Source organism: Triplophysa dalaica, chromosome 2, assembly GCF_015846415.1.
Source record: "Triplophysa dalaica isolate WHDGS20190420 chromosome 2, ASM1584641v1, whole genome shotgun sequence".
NCBI lineage: Eukaryota > Metazoa > Chordata > Actinopteri > Cypriniformes > Nemacheilidae > Triplophysa > Triplophysa dalaica.
In genome coordinates, this window is record NC_079543.1 from 27,903,311 (window position 1) to 27,925,408 (window position 22,098).

The window sequence follows — 22,098 nt, forward strand, 5'->3', positions numbered from 1 at the left end:
TTTAACATTTTTCATCCTCATAACAGAATTATATTAATTGCCTGAACAACAGAATTTGGTTTGACAATATCTTTATTTTTAAACAATATTTTTTTATATATTATGTATTTTTATATATTTGATATATTTTTATTTATTTTTTTACAGTGCATCTGTAGCATGAATTCAAGTGACCAACACTAAAAAAGAGCATGTGTCTTTATATGTGAAAGTACTACAGACACTACTCTGCAGTCTTTCATTTTAAACTTTAATCTATCTTGAAATCATCTTTCTGAGTTTACACATATCTATGTCAAATGTGTGATAAACTTCATCATTTGCAATAATCAAACAATATTTTATTCATGAAAATGTCTGACTCTTACCGAGCTCCGATGAGTCTGATCTCCAGCGCTCAGATGACAGACGATGAGAACAAGCTCAACTTTAGAATGAAATGCAAACACAAAAACTGACATCTCTTTCTCTTTTAGTAATTTTATAATCTGTCCCATTAACACATGAACAACGGATGGGCTTAAAATAAAGATATTGATATTTTTTATATATTATGTATTTTTATATATTTGATATATTTTTATTTATTTTTTTACAGTGCATCTGTAGCATGAATTCAAGTGACCAACACTAAAAAAGAGCATGTGTCTTTATATGTGAAAGTACTACAGACACTACTCTGCAGTCTTTCATTTTAAACTTTAATCTATCTTGCAATCATCTTTCTGAGTTTACACATATCTATGTCAAATGTGTGATAAACTTCATCATTTGCAATAATCAAACAATATTTTATTCATGAAAATGTCTGACTCTTACCGAGCTCCGATGAGTCTGATCTCCAGCGCTCAGATGACAGACGATGAGAACAAGCTCAACTTTAGAATGAAATGCAAACACAAAAACTGACATCTCTTTCTCTTTTAGTAATTTTATAATCTGTCCCATTAACACATGAACAACGGATGGGCTTAAAATAAAGATTGCAAAACAAAAATGCCCTGCTAAAAAAGAATTGAAAAGGTGTGGTTCATCAAATAACTCAAATTTTGTAATAACATTTTCATTCTTTTAACAACAACAGTGTCAATTCAGAAACAGCAGTTAGGACATTTATTTACATTAGCTGACATGGATGTTTAGAAGTATTGATTTTCAAATATATCGATATTAGGATACATGCAGACATTTTGATAATTTACTTTTAAGCATTTAGCAGATATATATATATATATATATATATATGTTTATATTCTAGATATATTTAGAAATACAATGCCAGCTTTTCATTAGTAAATACTGCACTGTATATCAAACAAACACATTCTAGAATTTGCTGGAGATGTTTTTGTTGAAATGTTTTGCTGAGATGTATTTGTGTCAGACAGTCAGTTTAACGATAGGAGACATTAAAGGAAATGCAGCAGATAACAACATTAATGTGTAGTGACAACTTGTAAATTTGGAATTGAAATAAAGTCTTTATACGTCATAACGGCATGCTTTTAGGGTCTATTTTTATTGTACCTGTGGTTAGGGTTTTAAATATATACATATACCCCATTGTGTGTAGATCACAAGTTTTTTTTACAGATTAAAAATCTATTAATTTCTTTATTATTTATCTTATTTTTTTTGCCTTTATTGGTCATACAGTGATTTTTTGGAGAGGAGAGGAAGCGAAGTGTATGACAGAGAGGGGGTGGGGTCGGGAAAGGACCATGAGCCGTGAATCGAACTCCGGTCGCCTGGGACGCACCGGCACCATATGTTGGAGCACGAAACCGCTGGACCATCAGCTCCGACTTGTTGTTAACTTTTATTTATGAATCATCCAATAATGAATTTTAAGGAGCATGTATTGGACAAATGTAATTTTAAGGAATATGTTATGGACAAATGGTTACACTTAATACTTATACACTAATAATACTGTTTCATACTTAATAGGTAGTTATGGAGGAATTAATGCAAAACTAATGGTTAATGCAGAATTAACACTGTAGTCACTACTGATAACTAATAAGGTAGAAAGATTAACTAATCAGTTGGTAACAGCATCCTAATGTTGAACCATTCTACAAAGTACAGATCTGAGAAATGCACGTGCTCTATGAAAAATGGTCAACATTTGTTTATCATTAAACACACTGCTTAAATTGCAATGTTTTGAATGCAGGCACTCTTTGTGACTACATAATTGAACATGAGAGTTCTGAACCCAAAAACGAAGCACTGGGATTAGGACCAAATGTAGCACCAGTTCCTAGGAGTTTTAATTCTAATCCAGCTGCACCAGCAGACATACCCGTATCCAATCCAAGTCCCAGTTTCAGACCAACTGGGCCGGCTCTAACTGCTACGCTGGCAACTTCAGCTCGAGCCATCGCTCCGACTCCAACCGCACTTGCTTCAACACTAGCCGAGGCATTTGGACCTTTAGCTTCTGCTTCTAACACACTGACTTCAGCACGAGCTTCACCCACTCCTGCTTTTGCGTAAACTCCAGTTTTAGGGATTCTCATTCCTGGTTTGTTTTTAGGACAGTTTGCATATTTTCCACATTGAGCATACTTGTCTTCTGTATACGCATCTGGCGGTCTGTCAAATGTGTTAATGGCATGCAGCAAATTTATTTTGACAGATGAAGGTGGCAAATGTGGTCTTTTTGTGATAGATCCATCTGTAGATAGTAGCAAAAAAACACATGATTACCAGAAATTGCAGTGTCGACTTTCTACTTTAAACAAGCCCTTGTTTACATTAAAAAATAATGGCAAGTGCTGCAGTGCAATGGGATCAACACATTTTCAGTGAGTTTTCTTTTACAATCTAAACAATTAGAGTCGGGATCATAACTCAAGGTAACACTGATCACCATGATGATTAGTTTCAACTAAATTAAAATAAATTTTCTGCGTCAACCCTCCCATGGGCCCTGTGCATGTTAAGTGTCCCACATGCCCACCCTTGGGTGTAACATTATGTTTTGCTGGAATTTGTAGCAGAATAAATTAGTTCCCCCGTTCCTTTAAAAACATGATGGTTTTAAAGACAATCCGATGTTGTCTCTGATTTATCTACACGCTTGTGCTGTCGAACCGTTCTATAAATGCAATTTCGCTTTCGTAGTCGTGTGATAGTGCTCCAGGGGTGTAAAGTACTTGAGTATTTTACCCTCAGGGTTCAAATAGTATGAGTGTCAGACACACTTCATATATCTGGTATAAGTATGCTGTGCCAGATTTATTTAGAAGTTTGTTGTCCAATTCAGCCATATAGTCCGTTAGCTGGGTTTAGTCAGCAGTGCCATAGTTTACAGTAACTCTATTAAGTTATTTAATATTATTGGCGGTGAAAATGATAATGCCATTGATAACTCATTTTGACGAGCACATGATGCAGCGTCTTTTCTCACAGTAGTGCATTAAATCAGTAATAAGTGCTAATTGAACGTATTGTTACCGGAGAACAGATGTGTTTTGTGAATTTTGCTCCGATGCAAGGAATTACATCAAAGAGCATGAGATTACACTTATGTGTGCAAAGGAAACGATTTAAACATTTAAAACTTTATCTTTATGTATTCATTTTGTTCAATATCATTTAAAATATGTTTAAAGTGTAAGTCGCTTTGGATAAAAGCGTCTACTAAATGACTAAATGTATATGTAAATAAAAAGTAATATAAAATATGCCCGCAATACTTATGGCGGGATTCTGATCCCATAATTTTGCTGCTCTTAAAGTGATTACTGTTCCTGTGGGAACACAGTTGCTTGATGTTGTAAAGTGGAGACGGTACAGGACACTTTCATTATGACTCTGTAATAAAGATGAAGAATATATGATCTACAATCTGCTCTTTCACAACTGATTTAAGTGTTCTGGTTTATAAGTGAAAAGTTACCGTGAAGAACGAACGTGATTGACACACTTAGACATCAACACTCTTCATACAAATCTGAACAATAGTGACACTCCCCAATTAATTCAGATAAACAGATCAACTGCAATGCATGCTGGAAGTCATGAACGAGTTTTGTAATAAAATGTTACCCAGCATGCAATGTAGCATGAAGTTTTATTTTGTTGATTGTCACCATTGTTGAGCTTCATACACCGATTCATAATTTCTAATTTAGTCACATACAAGTATATGTGACTAATTTAAAATACTCATTTAAAATACTCGTGAAGCATCACACTCAAAAACTATATATATATTTTATATAACAACAACCATCTAATGTTTGTTATGGAAATGAGAAACAATAACCATTGAAATCAGCTGGTGGTGGTTGTCCATGTTGTGAAATTATATTTATACACATGACAGTGATGTTTATTAATGTTTGAAATTCAATGTGATAAAAACCATGATGACGCATCAAAATTGTATTCATTTTCTGGAAAATTGTGTTGCTTGCTTAATTAGTCACAAGGAATCAGTGTATAAAGCTCAGCAATGGTCACTATCAATTGAATAAAACTTCATGCTGCAATTTATGCTGGGTAAAATTATTGTACAAAACTTATTCATGACTCCCAGCATGCACTGCAGTTGATCTGTTTATCTGAATAATTGGGGATTGTCACCATTGCTCAGATTTGTATGAAATGTGTTGATGATTAAGCATGTCAATTGTTGTTAACTTAGCAATAAGAGTCAAAAGCTCAACCAAGGCAAACACTGATCACAGTTATGGAGATTTGATGAAACATCAACATGTTTTCAACATTAATTTCAGATGCAAAAGTGATATTGACAAATCAACACATTTTAACATTGATTCAATGGTTTCTTGCTCTCAGTGTTTGTCTTGAACTTGAAGATATTGATGAATTTGTTCAGATGTGTTTGATTTGTTTGAGTATAAGAGCTTAACTCTGTACGACACAATGCAGAAGTTTATCAGAGGTGTTTAGTACTCAAATATTTTACTGAAGTACATTTATTGAGTCTCTTTATACTGTATATTTGAGTTTTTCCGTTTGGGAAATTTTACTTCACAACATTATGAAGCATATACATATATAGTTTAATCCACTACATTTACATTACATTTACATTTATGCATTTGGCAGACGCTTTTATCCAAAGCAACTTACATTGCGTTATCCTATACATTTATACATAGGTATTTGCAATCCCCTGTGATCGAACCCCCAACCTTACGTTGTTAACGCAATGCTCTTACCACTGATGTACAGGAAAGCTGAAAGCACTAAATTTCATAAAACAAATTTTTACATGTTTTTTTACCTTAAATACTTAAGCATGTAAAAAAAAATCTACTTTCTTACTTTTACTCAAGTAAAATAATGGTTGAGTAAATTACTTGAGTAAAAGTAACAAAGAACTTTGACTTTAAAGGTACTTTTTAAATTAAAAAATTTGATGTGTAGTTTTCAAATGTAGTTGAGTAAAAAGTATGATATAAAGCAAAAAAATACATTGAATACCTGTACGAACAGCCTTCTTTCCATCTGTCTCAGTCTTCTTTTCACCTGCATCTACTAGCTTCTCTTTAGCTTCCTTCTTTTCACCTGCGTCAGCTGCATTCTTCTCTTCTACTGCGTCGATGGGCTTCTCTTCACCTGCGTCAGCTGCATTCTTCTCTTCTACTGCGTCGTTGGGCTTCTCTTCACCTTCGTCCACTGCCTTCTTTTCTTCTACTGCGTCGATGGGCTTCTCTTCACCTTCGTCCACTGCCTTCTTTTCTTCTACTGCGTCGATGGGCTTCTCTTCACCTTCGTCCACTGCCTTCTTTTCTTCTACTGCGTCGATGGGCTTCTCTTCACCTTCGTCCACTGCCTTCTTTTCTTCTACTGCGTCGATGGGCTTCTCTTCACCTTCGTCCACTGCCTTCTTTTCTTCTACTGCGTCCATGGGCTTCTTTTCACCTGCGTCAGCTGCCTTCTTTTCTTCTACTGCGTCGATGGGCTTCTCTTCACCTTCGTCCACTGCCTTCTTTTCTTCTACTGCGTCGATGGGCTTCTCTTCAACTTCATCCACTGCCTTCTTTTCTTCTACTGCGTCGATGGGCTTCTCTTCTCCTTCGTCCACTGTGTTCTTTTCTTCAACTGCGTCGATGGGCTTCTCTTCACCTTCGTCCACTGCCTTCTTTTCTTCTACTGCGTCGATGGGCTTCTCTTCAACTTCGTCCACTGCGTTCTTTTCTTCAACTGCGTCGATGGGCTTCTCTTCACCTTCGTCCACTGTGTTCTTTTCTTCAACTGCGTCGATGGGCTTCTTACCGTAGCATTCTTCATCACAGCACTGATTCCAGCAACAGCCTAGTTATGTAATGGACACAGTAGATGTTAACGGTGCAAAGAAAATCTATATTGGAACATGAATACAAATAAGTTGTGTGTGAGTGCGTGCATGCATTTGTTTGTGTGTTCCAACAAATTATTAAATCCTTTATGATATAGACTGTTTCATCTTAACAACATAAACAAATGTTACTGCGTATGCGCACTTTTGTGACCCCACCTCTTCCCATTCACAAACAATAGAGTGCCTTTAGCCTACCTTGTTGGCAGAGACCATTTTTACCAGAATTTTTAATATAATGATTAACATTCTGTTATTATTGCATAATGTTTAATGCCCAAAAATACTAAGGTGCAAATAGTAATATTATCTGCCACTAATTGTAAGTAAATAGCATCTAGGCTACAATTTCTACTTAATCCAAAGAAAATGCAGCTATTTTCACTTAGTGTTAACAGAACCTACTGCTATTTAAACTTAGTATAAATATAATCTATAGTTTAAATGCGACTGAACTACAGCACCCAATCAACTAAGTTTATTTAATTAAATGAACATACAACAAAATTCAACAAATAGTTTTAATTTAACACAATTATCAAACAATAAAGTAATTATAAAAATAAATATGAACATAAATTCAATTAAATGTAAATAGCTTTATTATTAGACACAAGCCTAACACAATCCGGAAGTTAACTGGAGGTCAGGCATACGCATATCCGATGAAACGGTCTATATAGGTTAATAAATGATTCAATAAATTCACAGTATTAAGAAACTGGCAGCATGTGGCAGGGTATGTCTCTCTCATTGCTGTCTTCATACCTCCATGACACCTGGATCTGCTGCAGCAGATGAGCTTTCTGAACTGGGTCCAGCAGCATTCTTTGTTTGAATAAATGAACACACAAGGCAGAAATAAGTAAGGCAATATCTTATAATACCTCAACTAACTATTGCTCTCAAAGGCATTTGAGTGCTTACAATAGAAGCCTGTTTTCACCCTACCTTAAGATTAATTAAATACTGTAACCTACCTGTAACACCCCTGGTGCCAGAAAAGTAACCAATTTTTACAAGATCTGTCAGGTTTTCCGTAAAACTTCAGTATTTTGTTTTTTGGTCACAACAATAATGAAGAGTGGAGTCAGTGTTTTTTCAAGGTCAAGCAGCGAGTTGTTGACGTTGTCCAGCATTTTTCCATGTTTAAAGGTATAAAACTGTTTTACATTTTAATGAGTTGTGAACTTTAAGTAATAATTGGCTAGTTAATCATGTAGGTTCACATTTGAATTTTATTTTCAGAAATTTGTATTTATTTGTTTAAGTGGAATGAAATAATTTCGCACAGAGCTAAATTGAAGTTTTAAACTACAAAGTTGTTTACAAATATTTCTGTACCGTGCAAAAAATAAGAACTACCACTAGATGGCAGGCTTACGGAAACCATAGGTGCTGGTCCTATCATTAGAATATCATCAAAAAGTTGATGCATTTCACTATTTCCATTCAAAAAGTGAAACTTCTAAATTATATTAATTCATTGTACGCAGACTGATATATTTCAAATGTTTATTTATTTTAATTGTGATGATTATAACTGTCAACTAAGGGAAATCCCAAATTGATAAGGCGTTTTAATTTAAAAGACAAAGAATTTTCTCATAAAGTTAGTAGATGCAGTTATTACAATGCAGTTATTAAAGTTTCAGTGCAGTAGATGAGTCAATGCAGTTATTAAAGTTTCAGTGCAGTAGATGAGTCAATGCAGTTATTAAAGTTACAGTGCAGTAGATGAGTCAATGCAGTTATTAAAGTTACAGTGCAGTAGATGAGTCAATGCAGTTATTAAAGTTACAGTGCAGTAGATGAGTTAATGCAGTTATTGAAGTTACAGTGCAGTAGATGAGTCAATGCAGTTATTAAAGTTACAGTGCAGTAGATGAGTCAATGCAGTTATTACAGTTACAGTGCAGTAGATGAGTCAATGCAGTTATTACAATTACAGTGCAGTAGATGAGTGAATGCAGTTATTAAAGTTACAGTGCAGTAGATGAGTGAATGCAGTTATTAAAGTTACAGTGCAGTAGATGAGTCAATGCAGTTATTAAAGTTACAGTGCAGTAGATGAGTTAATGCAGCTATTAAAGTTACAGTGCAGTAGATGAGTCAATGCAGTTATTAAAGTTACAGTGCAGTAGATGAGTCAATGCAGTTATTACAATTACAGTGCAGTAGATGAGTGAATGCAGTTATTAAAGTTACAGTGCAGTAGATGAGTGAATGCAGTTATTAAAGTTACAGTGCAGTAGATGAGTCAATGCAGTTATTAAAGTTACAGTGCAGTAGATGAGTCAATGCAGTTATTAAAGTTACAGTGCAGTAGATGAGTGAATGCAGTTATTAAAGTTACAGTGCAGTAGATGAGTGAATGCAGTTATTAAAGTTACAGTGCAGTAGATGAGTTAATGCAGTTATTGAAGTTACAGTGCAGTAGATGAGTTAATGCAGCTATTAAAGTTACAGTGCAGTAGATGAGTCAATGCAGTTATTAAAGTTACAGTGCAGTAGATGAGTCAATGCAGTTATTACAGTTACAATGCAGTAGATGAGTCAATGCAGTTATTAAAGTTACAGTGCAGTAGATGAGTCAATGCAGTTATTAAAGTTACAGTGCAGTACATGAGTTAATGCAGTTATTACAGTTACAATGCAGTAGATGAGTCAATGCAGTTATTAAAGTTACAGTGCAGTAGATGAGTCAATGCAGTTATTAAAGTTACAGTGCAGTAGATGAGTCAATGCAGTTATTAAAGTTACAGTGCAGTAGATGAGTTAATGCAGCTATTAAAGTTACAGTGCAGTAGATGAGTCAATGCAGTTATTAAAGTTACAGTGCAGTAGATGAGTTAATGCAGTTATTGAAGTTACAGTGCAGTAGATGAGTCAATGCAGCTATTAAAGTTACAGTGCAGTAGATGAGTCAATGCAGTTATTAAAGTTACAGTGCAGTAGATGAGTCAATGCAGTTATTAAAGTTACAGTGCAGTAGATGAGTCAATGCAGTTATTAAACTGTAGTATTTAATAACTGCATTTCTGTGCTGTGATGCTGACGGAAACCAGACTGATAATTGTCCAGATTGCCATTTGAGTTTAGGAATTTGTTCAGCTGAATGAAGACAACCTTTTCAATGATCGTGCCTATGAAGGAAGATTTGTTGGTAGACAGTAAGTTTTTGTCTAGATTGCTCTTATTTTAGTAAAGGCTTGACAACTGCAGTTTTTAGGGACTCTGGGAAAGTTCCTGAGAGAAATAAAATATTTACTATTTTTAAAAGATCTGCTTCAAAACAGTTAAACACTTTTTTGAAAAAGGATGCGGGGCGTATGTCCAGGTTGCATGTTGAGGACTTAAGATGCGTTACTTTTTTCTCCAAAGTTTTCTGATCAATTGTCTGAAATTCAGATAATGTTGATAATTTCTTAGATTGTTGTAATAAAGTCAGACTGACCTGAGTGTCATGTAGGGCTTTGCTGACTGCCATTCTGAAATTATTTATCTTCTCAAGGAAAAAAGTTGCAAACTTGTCATCAGAAAGCATTTAGAAGGGGACTTGATTTGAGGGTTTGTTAGTCTCTCTACAGTCGCAAACAGCCTATGACTGTTGTTTCAGTCAATAGAAATAAGTCTGTCTAGCTTTGCCTAATTCAATATTAAAGGCATGAAGGCTGTCTTTATAGTTTTTCTAGTGAAGTTTTGTTTAGTAAACTTCAAGTTTTGTTTTTCGCCAAATATGTTCATCATAAGTTTTTTCAGTTTGGAAAGTTATTTTATTTATTTAAGTCTATTCTAATTTCTTTACGGAAAACCCCCCCTAAAACTTTAACATTTTTGCCCTGATGTTGTGCAACAAGAAGTCGTGACTGGACAACATCATGTTTCTAGTCACCTTGGTGACAAGTCGGAATTCATCCCATATTCATCTGTCAGTTCCTACACTGGTTTTAATAAGTTATTTAAATGGATATGTTTAACGCTCTTTAAGTTGCAAAATTTAAAGGAAAATGCATTCCCCGGATTAATTATGTTTAAGATAATACAGCAAAACTGTAGCAAAAAGAAAATTGTAATGTCATTTTCCCTTAATGCATTAACATTAACAGGTTGAACATTTGGGATTGCATTCATTCATTTACACACAGCGCGTTTAGTGTTGCAAAATCCAATGTGGACTTGAAAATGCATTTCGAGCTGACCACGCCCCCACCCCGGCATAGTTGTACCCATGAAACCCCCTAAATCATTGGTTCCCAAATTTTTCAGACCACGACCCCCAATATTAGAGTGCTGACGACCCGCGACCCACCCACTCCCCCCCTCCCCCTCCTTTCTCATCTTTGTGTTTTCCTCCGACAGCTTGTAAGGATTTGCGATTTGGTTCAATAGCATCTGGCTGCAGACAAGATGCACTGTCAGACACATGCACTGTCAGACGCGCATGCGCACTCGTCACATGCACTCTCAGCCGCGCATGCGCACTCGTCACATGCACGCTCTAACGTATTTCACGAAGTGAACTGTAAGATTCTATTAATTTTTTTTAAGGTTACTGCTTTTTAAGAGTACCGTGAATACTGGTGGTTCGGTTCAAGGCCAGGTATTTATTATAATTATAGCTGAAATACATTAATGAGCATCTACACTAATAATGAAAATACATGACTAAATAAAACCTTTGTTTATATAAAAATAATTGTTCTAATATTCATTTGTTTTAAAATTGCAGGTTAGTTTTGTTGTTTGAAATAAAACATAATTTATTATACAAAGAAACGTGAAGCATTTTAGAAATAATACAAGGGAAGTTGTTCATTTTGTAAAAATAAATCTTGAATAAATCGCATCGTGAGCTGAGTGAATCGTTACTTCACTATATTTGATAGATTTCAACGTCATATTAAATAATTTTGAGAAAAACATTAAAAAATAACTATTTAGTGCAGGTCACCTACAAACTTTCCTGTGAGTTTTCAAGCAACGCTACAAAATTAATTTAGATAACGTTAGTTCTTCAATAAATTACTGTATGAATAACATGTATCGTTAATCAAGTATCATAGATGCGATATATCTACCATTGATTATAAGGATTAAGTTAGGTTTCGAAAACTTTATCTTATATATTGAAACGATACTTTACATCTATCTAATACTGTATGAATGAAATCAATATACTTACAACATTCGTCTGATAATGTAAAAGAACGTTTTCGATTATATTTGTCAAATAATTCATAATAACACTTTTACTTCGACTTAATCTTGTATGAGAATAAATAAATAAATAAATTGAATATTTAATAAATATACTTATAATTGGCCTGTAGGTGCATTTAATTCACACACGTGTCTGACAGTGCGTTTGTTTGAGTGCGCATGCGCGGCTGAGACTGCATGTGTCGGAGTGCGCATGCGCCGCTGACAGTGCATCTGTTCTGAGAGTGCATCTGGTCTGCAGCCAGACCCTCCTCATTTGGTTACATACTGACAGAGCTAAAACAAAAAGGAACACAATCTCTAAGCCAGGCTATTTTATTAACAAATTACGGACAAAAACAAATACATCCCATAACTGTGAAATAAAGACAGAATACGAACAAGCTGCATGTAACACGCATACAACAATAAATTTGTATTCAGAAAAAAACGGCTAATGTGATGGATGGGCGCTATGCGCGGAGCAGTTTCTCAACTGCAAGCTTTATGTAGAATCTTTTGTAATAATGGACATTAAACAGTTATTTTTTTTTAAATCAACCTCATTGACATCTTAACATACATTCAACAATTTTTACAGTACACATTTAATTAAAGGAGTAGACTTTGTACATTTACATTTAGGTATATGGCAGACGCTTTTATCCATAGCGACTTACATTGCATTATCCTATACATCTTACATAGGTATTTGCAATCCCCTGGGATCAATCCCACAACCTTGTGCTGTTAACACAGTGCTCTTACCACTGAGCTACAGGAAAGCTACACTTCACTTTTTGAAAACCACACTCCATATAAAGTATACAAAAAATACAATCAAGCATTCAAGATTTAAGCATATTATAACAATCTTTAAAGTAAAAACACGAATAAACAAAAGTAAAGATACTTGATCCCTGAGAGTAAAATACTCAAGTACTATACACCTCTGACAGTTTTAAATTTTCTGTTGTGTCAAGTATGGGGTCTCTTTTAGTAGGCTTAATTATATATATATATATATATGTTTAAAAATATTAACTAATTATACTGTTAAAAAATTATAAATATTTTCATGTTTAAATCTCTTTCGTATTTAAATAGAAAAGTGTTTAATCAGATAAATTAAAAGAAACTCTGTTTCACCAAATAAGGAAATAAATAAATAAATATTCGACTTACTATTTTGTTCACGATGTCTCTTTACATCCATTTCACCTAAATGAATTCTCTGGATTGACAAAATCTGATTTGAATTCAAGCAACGCTACACAAAGACTTCTAGTCTGTCGATCTTGATTGTGTCCGGATTTATTTGAATGCAGATAAGAACTGAAAGTGAAACATTGACAGGGTTGTATAATTATTTAGACTACCAAAAACTACCCAGGACTGACAGAATAACCCCCCAAAATCCCCCAATTTCTCCTATTGTAGGATACATGCTGTCTGTTATGGTTTCACTTTAATTCTTGCTGCATCTTCAAAAAGCACCGGCCTGATGGGACAAAACCGGGAGAGGGGGATTTTTGGGATGTGTTGCTGGATTGGTGAACAGGGGTGATTTACAAATAATTCCATGTCATATTACTTTATTTATTGGTGATTGATTGATCTCCTTAAAATTTACTAACATCATTTTTTTTTACTTTATTTTAAAATATGTTATACAACTTCAGAACTGTTATGTGAATATTCCGTAACTGAACATGTTTAACAGAGCAAAAACAAAACAAAAACTTTTGAGGATTACAAACTTTTAAGGATTCCCAGATAGCAAATTTTTGCGGCCCAAATCTGGCCCACACCTTACTCCCCATACTTTACTCATCTGGCCCACATACCGCGTGGAATTATGGCACTTATGCGGTCCGCTCCTGTTTGCCAGATTTGGGCCACAGGCATGCCAAAGCTATGCCACATGTCAAACATCAAACGAATAAAGCATAGCTGACCTAAATATAAACAACAGTTCATTTCAATTCTGACCCAAATTTATCCCAAAACCAACACTTTTCTGTGCTCCAATTTGACAGAATTTGTATTGAGTTTCATTATTATTATTATAGTGATGATTGAGTTATTAGTGATGAACATCTGCTGTTAACAAACAGCATCACTGCAGAAAAGTTCAACAAAAACTACAAAAAAAGTATTTACCCAGAGAAACATAACAACTACAACCTGAAATACAACCCAGCTAACATAAATGTGTTATAAGAATGTTCCTTAGAGGTTTTTCACATGTTTAAATACATAAAAAAATATTTTAATGTTTTAAGAATGTTACCATCATGGTGATCAGTGTTTCCTTGGGCTGGTCTCTTGACCCCTAAGCAAAACTGTGTGTGATCTGCTGAAAGTTAATGCTTATAAAGTCCACTTGCCATGGCAGAGCAAATGTGAACATAACTAAATGGTATCGGGGAAACCACATTGATGCCAAAAACTGATTCAGTTTTCTCAGATTGATTGCTATGCTGTAGATCCTGAAAGAACATTTGAAGATCAGGAAATTTCACTGTATTTAAATATCTAGAAAGATTTGTGAAAAATTTATGCATTTTTATCAAACAACATTTTAGAATCACACAGACATCAAGAATCAATGTATGAATCTCAGCAATGGTGAGAAACAACCAACTAACGCAGATAATCTGATCAACCGCAATGCATGCTGGGAATTATAAATAGTTTTTTGCAATGATGTTACCCAGCATGCATCACTGCATGAAGTTTTCTTTTGTTTATTCTTACCATTGTTGAGATTCATAAACTGATTCTTCATGTCTGTGTGTCTGAATTCTGCATGTTGAGGACTTAAGATGCGTTACTTTTTTCTCCAAAGTTTTCTGATCAATTGTCTGAAATTCAGATAATGTTGATAATTTCTTAGATTGTTGTAATAAAGTCAGACTGACCTGAGTGTCATGTAGGGCTTTGCTGACTGCCATTCTGAAATTATTTATCTTCTCAAGGAAAAAAGTTGCAAACTTGTCATCAGAAAGCATTTAGAAGGGGACTTGATTTGAGGGTTTGTTAGTCTCTCTACAGTCGCAAACAGCCTATGACTGTTGTTTCAGTCAATAGAAATAAGTCTGTCTAGCTTTGCCTAATTCAATATTAAAGGCATGAAGGCTGTCTTTATAGTTTTTCTAGTGAAGTTTTGTTTAGTAAACTTCAAGTTTTGTTTTTCGCCAAATATGTTCTGAAGGACATATGATGTCCTGCGCGATCAAAAATTGGTCTTACTGGACATTTGGTACAATAATAGAAGTTTATTGGTTTGATTCACAGATCTGGGCTGTCCTGCTCACTCACTCTCCGCACAGAGTATAATCAAGAACCGCCCCGTCTATACATTTGGTTACATATTTATGTGTGTATGTGTAGGTGTGTCTTCAAGCTTGCTTCGATCCCTGGCCTATGGCAAGGCTGGTTTACATCTGATATTCTTTCTTCAGGCGGTGCCTCCCTTTCTTGATTCAATCAGCTTCATTCTCCTTTGTCTGCAAACATCATATGACACGACACAATACCCAAATTCTGCATAGCTAAGCACTCAGATAATGATATGTGTGCGCATGCACTACTTTGTTCCACCTTTGCTCTCTGACCCTTTAATTTATTGTCTGCACTCACATTCCTAGAGGCCCCAATCTGCATTATCTACTGCTTCCCCCCAACCTTTGTACACAAAGCTACACACACATACATACCAAATCCTGTAGCAAACACATTCCAATCAGCCCTTAACTCCTCAGAGTTTTCTGCCTAAACATTCTCATTAAAACACACACATATTATGTTCATCAAAACTATAATACAGAATAAACATTTAAACGTAATAAAACTTATTAAAAAAATCCTTCAATCCCTCTCTTGACCTCTGAACAAGAGGTCACTAACACATATCCCACATGGTTACCCTCTATATTATACGGGGTACATCACAATAATTATAGTGTCATAGTTTCAACGGATAAGCATATAGCAGTATACGTCTATCAAATAAATGAAGTGAAATGTATGAAACACAGTAAAAGTCACACCTATGAAAATAATGAAGCAAGATTATACAAGACATATTAAATGTCACATTTATACACATGGCTGTCCTCTTCCTCACTGTCATCATGATAGTGGTCTGTGGTCAACAATGGCATAACATATGGTGGGGGCTCTCGTTTTTCAATTGCAGTAACAATTAGGCGGTTACATAATGATCTAATACACGGCACACAACAGCATCCACAAGTTACCAGTATGCCCACAAACACAGCCATAGACACAATTTTATGGTTAAAATGAAATAATAATTCAAAGTTTATCATACCTGGTAAAATCAAGACTCACAGTTGCAGTGTGGGAAGTTCTGGTTAAAGAAGCTTCCGTGAGTCTTTTGGCAATGCACCTTTTATACCCAAGAATGATATACTGTACTCAATGTTCATTGTGAATACAATGGTCACTGTGAAATTTAGTTTAACTCGTGGCTGACGAGATCATCAAATGGGATGCCAATTTATCTGTGAACAGGATTCCCAGATAAAGCCAATCCTCTTTAGAGGAGTGCAGGTTATGGATTAAAGTTTAAACAGTTTTAATATACTCCATGTTAGATTTGAAAGAACTAGACCCCTTCACCCATCGCACCATGACCTTTAAAACAATACCAAACATTAATCATCAAACTTCATACTATGACAATAAATGATATACACAGAATAAAGCGTAAGCATTTTTTTTTTTCTAGTGATCAGGGCCTGAAGAGATGAAGGGGAGAGGTGTGATAAGAAGATGGGGTTCAATTCTTGGGAATCAACAAAACCTTAGGGGAGGGCAGGATATCATTCCTCAGAATCTAGCAACAAAATGGTGTTTGATTGTTTAGTCCCAGCTTTACAAACAACCTTAATTCTTTGCACTTTTCCAGCTGCCTTACAGTTCCTCCCCTGACCCCTTGGGGCAATCTCAGAGCAGTCCCTAAGGGGACACAGTTAGGCATTTTTTGGTCTTTGTATATCAATTATTACCTTAGAAGTCTCTGTAGAGCTGGTACTGTGCAGAGCAGGTGGATCTTTGCTGTTCTTTTGCCCAGGTTGGTTTCCACCTAAGTCAGATAGTCTGCAATATAATTTGTTGTACCAAGTCCATTCAGTCAGAGCCCATGTGCTCTATTTGCAGAAGGTGTCTTCCCACCGAAGAGAAACATCTGTGTGTAGTAGTATCCTCCCCATGATATTTATCTGACCCATTTATCCTTAGGAACATCTAAGTAGAAGGTATGGTTTGCAGCGCAGCTCCCTAGGTTAAGGAATTCATCTCACTAATAACACATCATTGTGTATGAGACACCTGAATGGCATCTGCATAAGCATACAACAACTGAACACTGATGACCATAGAAATTGGAAAAGATGATGAAGGGTTACAACAATAAAAAAAATTCATGGTACCTGGTGCGAGTGGTGAATAAGGTCTCAATTTCATCCAAAGCCACATAAAGTGATCCCATTTGATTACCTGATTCTTCACTACTATAGTGGAATTTAGATACTCTGAGTATTTTATAGGAAGAGTGGCAAAAGTCAATTTAACTGGCATATTCTCCAGTGGTATACATCATAAAATAATAGTTTATAATTATATCTTTTAAATATATTGCAACCAAAATACAAATCTACAGTATGCTTATAAATGTATTTTCATGTATTTATAAAATCCAGATACAACGTTATGCATAATATGGTATAGTTATATAACTCATTTTAATAACCATAATAGTAATTCAGAATACTCAAATACGAGTTAACCCTGCAGATCTATCGTTACAAAGAAGTATTAGGACATATTCTGAATCTCTAATATAGCTGTTGTCAAAAAAAAAAATCTGTGAATGTTGATGTGTACAGTACGCCATCTCATGTTCAATGGTAAAAATCTGATTGAGAATTGCGAGGCCGATTGCAGAAGCGCCAGCACTTCAGATCTAACCACTCTTTAAACATATCATTAGACATATGTTAAAAACCAGTGTGCTATCTGGTTTGGAACAATGCCAATGATTTCAATTGAAAATTGCACAAATTTTCAATTTCACCTCTCTTCATCAGAAATCAAACCATTTACCATACATAAAACTATAACCATGCAAATTTACTATATACATTGCAAGGTTTCAAATAAATCAACATAATTGTAACAACAGGTTTTATCTTATAATTAAATCAGCATCATGAGTTTGTCCTATGTGTGAGATGCTATACAGTTGTGTGTATGCATGACAGGCTATAGATCCTTCTTATGTATCATATTTTAAATCTAGACTAATCATCCTAGGCGATGTGTGGTGTTTTGAGTCTGGATAACTTTTAAGATTATGCCAGATAATCATTTTATGAGTTTGTAGTGGCGAAAGTTTGTCCACAATGCTATATGTTCATGTCTGGGAGATGGGTATCTACAACAATCTGTGTTGCACAATTTGGATCCGGTGCTACACCGGGAGGCCGTGTAACTACTTCTGTGATGTAACTGTGAAGTGTGAATGACCCCTTGAAGTATTATCTCACCCATCTCCTCCATTTCAGGTTCTAAGACACCTCTCTGGTATCTGGACTCTATAAGGAGTCATAGTGATCAATCTGAAAAGAAAGACTTTAGGATAACAGACAGATACATTTTTTTTTTCTCAATTCAGTCAAATCTGTGGGTTAAATATCAGTCCATATGTTGTGGTGCTGTCTATTTAGCAATTCATTTTTTATGGCACTACCCACACCTGTCCATTTGAGATCTTTGAGGCCTGTAAGGACTAGGGAATTTCTGTGTGATATTTAACAGATGGTTCACTATCACTTGTATCTATAGTGTTAATGGAAAAGTATAAAAAGTATACCCCCCCTTTTTGGCACTGGGTAGTGGACCAATGAAATACAAATAGAAGTATTCTATGAGTCTTTAAATGGGTTTGACCCATGCAAGTTAGAAATGCATGTGATGCTTCACTTTTCATCATATTTATTCTTAAATATTACTGCAATGCCTGCCCCATATGCACAATCTTCACTTACACAATGCGCTAGAGGTTCAAATGTCACCTTTCTTCTATATGACCAATGTTCCTTTTTCTGCGCTCCCTTGTACTTCACCTTCAACACCCTCCCTCTCTTGGACCTGAGATCTCAGGTCCACAGCCGTCTATTCCAGAGACCTGTTTGGGGAATAACAAGCAGCACAAGAAGACAAATGGTACCACGTGTCGCCTTTTCCTTGAAGTTGGACACAGTGGGATGTTCGTGAGGTGCCCATGTGCACTGCTTCCTGTTTCAGATACATCTAGGAAGAAACTTAGATAGTAGTTAGCACAATTCAAATGAGCTGCATGTGCCAATTGTGCTTTCAATGTGATGCACTATCTAAACTCTGTCGGCTATGCAATGAAACAGGAGGTGATTTATTAGCTCCCCACACTCCTCTTCACCCTCCCCTTGTGGAATGTGTTCTCCCTGTTCTTCTCCCTCGGGGGCTAACTGCTGTGCTGTTCCACTGACTAATCTTGTTAGTTGGTGTAATTGCTGTCTTATTTCATTTATATCAAACGTTGTGTCAGGCAATTTTTTACTACGTTTCCTTGGTTTAATTTTACCAAAACTTGCTGCAATTTTGCGTCATACGGTTGTGGTTTTGTCAACAGTTGCAAGTCTTGATATAGTTTTGGGGGTGGGTAATATACTGTTTGTTCCCTGACTCCCTGACTTCTTTGTCTGCACATTTTCTCCCCCCTCTCTTTTAACCGGACTCAGAGCAGTGGCCTTAAACGCAATGCGTGTCCATATTCTTAATTCATCTTGCAATTTCTTTTCTTGACTAAAATGTCTTGTTTTTCCTTCTTCAACATGTCTTTTCAGTCTCACATGCGCTCTTTTTTCCATATCACTGGCTTTTGGTGCTAGGAACACAAACATTTTTAAGGTGTGTCCCACCCGTTCTCAATACACATCTGACTCTATTTATTCTCCCATATTTTCTTTTCTTTTTTATGACACTTAGGCTCCACCTGAGCTATTAACATATCCACTACACTTTGCCACTGGTCTAAAATAACATACCTCCATAGTTTTCACATTCCCTTTCATATTCTGCCATTCTTTCTCTGTTTTATACACATACACACACACACACACACACACACACACACACACACACACACACACACACACACACACGCAGAGTCTTACAGGCTGAGGTTTTTTCTCTCTCTCTCTCACTCCTGGGTTTTTTTTTTTTTTTTTTTTCTCTGTGTCACAATACAATATACAACAACATAAAAAATATATTACAATGCATTCATACCCCCCACGTGACCTGTTTCCTAACAGGATTTTAATTTGCTCATATATACACAATTTAAAACATAGAAGAAAATGTACCAAAGAAATCACAGAAAATATTAATTTACAATTTTATAAATTTATGGTTTCCAGAACCAAGGGACTCGAACCCAATTTGGTACTTTATGGCTATTAATAAAACCAAGGGACTCCAACCCAAATTGGTACTTTATGGTTATTAATAAAACCAAGGGACTCGAACCCAAAATAAATTTATGGTTATTAATAAAACCAAGGGACTCGAACCCAAAATAAATTTATGGTTATTAATAAAACCAAGGGACTCGAACCCAAAATAAATTTATGGTTATTAATAAAACCAAGGGACTCGAACCCAAAATAAATTTATGGTTTTTAATAAAACCAAGGGCCTCGAACCCAAAATAAATTTATGGTTTTTAATAAAACCAAGGGACTCGAACCCAAAATAAATTTATAAATGTTCAATCCAATAAACTTCACTCTTGTACAAAAATTTGTCAAAAAATCAATAAATGGTCAGGAATATTTGCAATTCAACACAAACAATTTAGAGTAGTCAATCAGCAGATGTTCGATAAAACAGGTCTCTGCTCACCTCTCATTTTCGTCCGGACGTTGTGTTGAACACAAGATGTTCCTTCTCGGTTTTTCCACCTTTTAGCCTTTAAAGATTGTCCGAAATGTCCTCCTTTAGCCAATCACGTCGGGGTCACCATCTGAAGGACATATGATGTCCTGCGCGATCAAAAATTGGTCTTACTGGACATTTGGTACAATAATAGAAGTTTATTGGTTTGATTCACAGATCTGGGCTGTCCTGCTCACTCACTCTCCGCACAGAGTATAATCAAGAACCGCCCCGTCTATACATTTGGTTACATATTTATGTGTGTATGTGTAGGTGTGTCTTCAAGCTTGCTTCGATCCCTGGCCTATGGCAAGGCTGGTTTACATCTGATATTCTTTCTTCAGGCGGTGCCTCCCTTTCTTGATTCAATCAGCTTCATTCTCCTTTGTCTGCAAACATCATATGACACGACACAATACCCAAATTCTGCATAGCTAAGCACTCAGATAATGATATGTGTGCGCATGCACTACTTTGTTCCACCTTTGCTCTCTGACCCTTTAATTTATTGTCTGCACTCACATTCCTAGAGGCCCCAATCTGCATTATCTACTGCTTCCCCCCAACCTTTGTACACAAAGCTACACACACATACATACCAAATCCTGTAGCAAACACATTCCAATCAGCCCTTAACTCCTCAGAGTTTTCTGCCTAAACATTCTCATTAAAACACACACATATTATGTTCATCAAAACTATAATACAGAATAAACATTTAAACGTAATAAAACTTATTAAAAAAATCCTTCAGTTCATCATAAGTTTTTTCAGTTTGGAAAGTTATTTTATTTATTTAAGTCTATTCTAATTTCTTTACGGAAAACCCCCCCTAAAACTTTAACATTTTTGCCCTGATGTTGTGCAACAAGAAGTCGTGACTGGACAACATCATGTTTCTAGTCACCTTGGTGACAAGTCGGAATTCATCCCATATTCATCTGTCAGTTCCTACACTGGTTTTAATAAGTTATTTAAATGGATATGTTTAACGCTCTTTAAGTTGCAAAATTTAAAGGAAAATGCATTCCCCGGATTAATTATGTTTAAGATAGTACAGCAAAACTGTAGCAAAAAGAAAATTGTAATGTCATTTTCCCTTAATGCATTAACATTAACAGGTTGAACATTTGGGATTGCATTCATTCATTTACACACAGCGCGTTTAGTGTTGCAAAATCCAATGTGGACTTGAAAATGCATTTCGAGCTGACCACGCCCCCACCCCGGCATAGTTGTACCCATGAAACCCCCTAAATCATTGGTTCCCAAATTTTTCAGACCACGACCCCCAATATTAGAGTGCTGACGACCCGCGACCCACCCACTCCCCCCCTCCCCCTCCTTTCTCATCTTTGTGTTTTCCTCCGACAGCTTGTAAGGATTTGCGATTTGGTTCAATAGCATCTGGCTGCAGACAAGATGCACTGTCAGACACATGCTCTGTCAGACGCGCATGCGCACTCGTCACATGCACTCTCACCCGCGCATGCGCACTCGTCACATGCACGCTCTAACGTATTTCACGAAGTGAACTGTAAGAT